This window comes from Schistocerca serialis, chromosome 6, assembly GCF_023864345.2.
Source record: "Schistocerca serialis cubense isolate TAMUIC-IGC-003099 chromosome 6, iqSchSeri2.2, whole genome shotgun sequence".
NCBI lineage: Eukaryota > Metazoa > Arthropoda > Insecta > Orthoptera > Acrididae > Schistocerca > Schistocerca serialis.
Genome location: NC_064643.1, coordinates 436,662,728 through 436,667,058, shown reverse-complemented (window position 1 = coordinate 436,667,058; position 4,331 = coordinate 436,662,728).

Below are 4,331 nucleotides of genomic sequence, written 5' to 3'. Positions count from 1 at the left end.
TTAAGAGTATATGTCTTACTGGAAGCATAAATGTGGTAGGAGAAGTCTTCTCGCAGTTAAGGTAAAGAAGTTAATTTGTTGTCACCTTTCTTTTGCCAGCGCGTTAGTGTAAATGAGTTGGCTGATAATTAGTAACAGTGAGTTGTTTGTTGAGTAACCCCAAAACATACGTAAACAGATTTGATGTATAGGCTAGTTAGATATTTCCCTTTTGTAACGTTTCTAAGATTTGTTAACGCAGGTATACATGATTTGAAGAATTGTCTTCATGATTTCTATTGATATTAGATAACACTTGCTGTAAAAATCTCTTTGCTTGTGACTACGTCAGCAAAGAAAGGTTTTTATTTAGTAAAAAGGATGCAGTTTTGCGGTGTAATGTAATTTCAATTGTCAGATGTTTTGAAAAGCCAAACTTAACTTCTTACTGTTGAAAATGTCAGTGTTAGTAACTCAAACAAATCGCTACCGCCTCCCTGTTTAGGTCATACGTTTTTGAAGACTGAATTTTTCTTAAATGTTTTCATTTATCAGCCAAAAGAATTTCATATATATTTCAAAGTATTACGGCCAGCATTGCACACCGCTGAGCCTGTACCTAGTATATTTTATTCTTCTTCGTGAGAGAGCAGAATATAACGTAATCCGCCGTTGCTGCTTTAGAGGTAAGACAATTTTATGTATTTGTTATGTGCACAGGGACCAAAGTTATCAGTTTCGAACAGGGCCATAGCATTCGGTACCTAGCGGCTGATAGTGTTTTGCAGTGACTGTTCCTTTATTGGTATTGGAAGCTGCATTGCCCATTCAGTTCGTATAAAGTTTTGCATTAAACATAGAGTAAGCGCACCAGTTGCAGTTACAACACGCTACACGATAACTTCAGTTTTGTATGCATTCCCAAATGGTTCAAATGGCTCTGAGCACTATGGGACTTAACTTCTGAGGTCATCAGTCTCCTAGAACTTAGAACTACTTAAAGCTAACTAACCTAAGGACATCACACACAACCATGCTCGAGGCAGGATTCGAACCTGCGACCGTAGCGGTCGCGTGGTTCCAGATTGTAGCGCCTAGAACCGCTCGGCCACCCCGGCCGGCGTATGCATTCCCAGTTCAGGCATCCATTCAAGGGATTCAACAATCAATCAAGAAAGTTACACTAAAAATCTTGAATTTCTTTACACATAGAAAATGTTTATAGCCGAATCCTTCTTGTTGGAGATTTTGAGAAGGTTCGGCGACACGAAAAATATGATTGTGTGACGACTGGTAGTCTGCTCGTATTAGCGCGAGGCTGAAAAGTAGGTGACTGTTGTTGTTGCGCTTTAGGCATGTTAGTTTGAAACTCATTGCATGTAGAAAAATTTCTGATATTGGATACTTCCGGGTGTAAACTATTAACCTCCCTATGTAGCGAACTGTTATATGCCCCAAGCAGTTTTAATGTTTCCTGCATGGACTGACATTACTGAGATTCAGTAAATGGAATGTGAGCTGTGTCACGTATGCTGCAAAATTGTTCATTGAACAGAGTGGTGCTTTCATCTTGTTTTTCTCGTTTGCAGGAAAATTGTTCTTAATTTTTAAATCATTTATTGAACTGAGTAAACCGTTCATTGAACTGAGTAATGGTGTCATCTCGTTTTTTTCGTATGCTGTAAATTTATTCATCATTTTTATTAAATCGTTCATTGAATTGAGCAATGGCGGCATCTTGTTTTTCTCGTATGCTGGCTAACTGTTCATCAGTTTTGTTGTCTGTTTAACCATCATTTACATGATATTTTGAAGCATTGCTTCCATATTCTTTTGAACTGATTCGTCGAGTGTCACCTGTGGGTCTTATCTCTGGCAGACGCACGTCCAGGAAGATCTCGCTAAGTTAGGTGATGAATATTGAAAAAAGAATTAATTTAGTACTTAATACATTTTAGACAAGTTCATTTACTTCTTCGCTAAGCTATCTATTGAAGGTTTCGCTTTTCTGAGCGTATTTAGATCGCAAAGAAAGTATTTCGTAAGGGCCGATAGTCGTTAGTTTTGTTTAAATTTTAGGCTTAAATTTCGTGCGAGTGTTGATCTTTGTTATTCTGACTAGATTTAGTGGTTCAAAGTTAAATTAATTCGTTTCTGTCATATAGAGTTTAGGTAGTTAACGAAAACTTTCGGAAGTAAGTTTAAAAGTTTGTTTACATTAGCGTTTAGTTACCTATTAGTACAGGCTACGAAACTTCAGTGCTCTTGTGCCAAGTTATACTATACTTTAGTGTTAATTTTTATGTAAAAATTTTCTATCAAACCATGTGCGACAAATGTGGTTGGTGCCGTAGAAATCTGAAGGAGGGTGTTCTGTGAAGACTGTAGGTTATCATTTCATTGGGGCGAATGTAGCGGCGAGGAAACGGGGGAAGGTAATGACACTCTTCCATAGCGTTGTAGGTTATGTAGAGAGGACAGAAAAATCGCTGAGCAGGAGGCAAAAACTTGTGCCCTTAAAGCTGAATTAGAAAACGCGAACTTGGAATTATGTAGGCTATGGGAGGAAAAAGAGATGGGGTGCTGGGAAAAGATAGCAAGGAAAGGGCGTAAAAGGGAAACTGCTGAAAAAACTTTAGAAATTCAGTTAGCAAATTAGTTTGGATTGCCATCTGAAGTAGTGGAGGAAGAGCCTCATCCAGATGTAGCTGAATCCAGGTTGAAGCAGAGTATTAGCTTAAAGAAAAAAGACAGATCGGAAGCAAATCAGAATAGGAAAAGAATAATCGTGCCTCTAGGTAGCAGTTATGGGAGGCGTATAGGCCAGCAGTTTAAGGAGAAATTAGGTGGAGGTTACCAGTTCACAAGTTTCGTGAAACCAAGTGCTATGCTTAGCCAGGTGACAGAAAACTTAGGGCAGCTATGCAGGGACTTTGAGAAGAAAGATCAGGTAAATATAGTTGGGGGACCAGGAAACAGCCTGGCTACGAATCCAGGATATAGTATTAGGAGCGACCTGGACAAAATAAGAGTAGAGACTAGGTACACACATGTGGGTTTTGTGGAGGTCTTTCGGCGCCATAATCGGCCCTGGGTAGACACTGCTCTAAGGCATGTTAACAATGAGTTGAACAGGATGTTCCAAACGCCAGCAAAGTCTCACATAATTGTTGTTCAAGTTGATGCTTTTGGTAAGTGGGGGTACACTACACGTGACCTGCACCTAAATAGGAAGGGGAAAGATAAGTTAGCTTCTCTACTAGCAGATACTCTAAGGAGAGGCAGGGGGCACAGTCACACAAGGGATGGTTCCTGTGGTTAAAGGGATCAGGCAGACAGGTTTTTTAGGTTAAAACCAAAGTCCAGACAGACAACAATAAAAAATTGAATAAAAGAAGCTTCATGTACACTAAATAGAGATAAAGCAAAGGGTAGTATCAATTTACTTCATCAAAATATCAGAGGAATAAAAAAATAAAGTAGATGAGCTGTCAGTGTGTTTAGACGATCTCAAAAATAAAAACGTCTGTATGAACACCATGTAACTGTGGGGATGGAGAGTGTCAGTATAAATGGGTATAGTTTAGTATCTTACAATTGCAGATTAGCATGGATAAAGGAGTTGCCATTTACACAAAACAAAGGTATAAGTATAAAACTGTAGAAGTAAGAAAATTTTGTGTCGATCAGCACTTTGAAGTTTGTGCACATGAACTACAGCTAGATAATGTAGTGTTGATATTAGAAACAGTGTGCAGGTCCCCATTAGAATATTGGGGGCTATTCATAAAAAAAGTTTGACTCCCTATTATGCTGTCTGCCAGACAAAAGGAAGTTATTAATCTGTGGTGATTTAAATGTAAACTTTCTAAGCAATTCTGATAGGAAAAGCGAACTAGAAGTGCTATTAATGACATATAACTTAGAATTTGTGGTCAACTTCGCTACACTTATAACTCAAGGCAGTAGCACTTTAATAGATAATGTATTTGTACAGCAATAAGATGTAAAACTAAGACTTGCTTTCCCTCTGATAACTGGATTATCAGACCATGATGCTCAGTTGAATAACTTGCAAAACCTAGCAGGGTGTACAGTTCAGAAACCATTAAGTAAAAGTGTAAGGCTCGTCAACATAGTATCTATAGAGTACTTCAGAGAAAGTTCAAGAAATGTTAATTGAGGAGATGTATAAAATGAATCAAAAGCTAATAAAAATGCATATTTACTCATAATTTATATCCCTTTTTGAAAATTGATGCCCCAAAAAAATTACTAAATGTAACACCAAACAGTTTTCAAACAAGCCTTCGATTACTATAGGTATTAAAGTGTCTTCAGAAAGAAAAAGA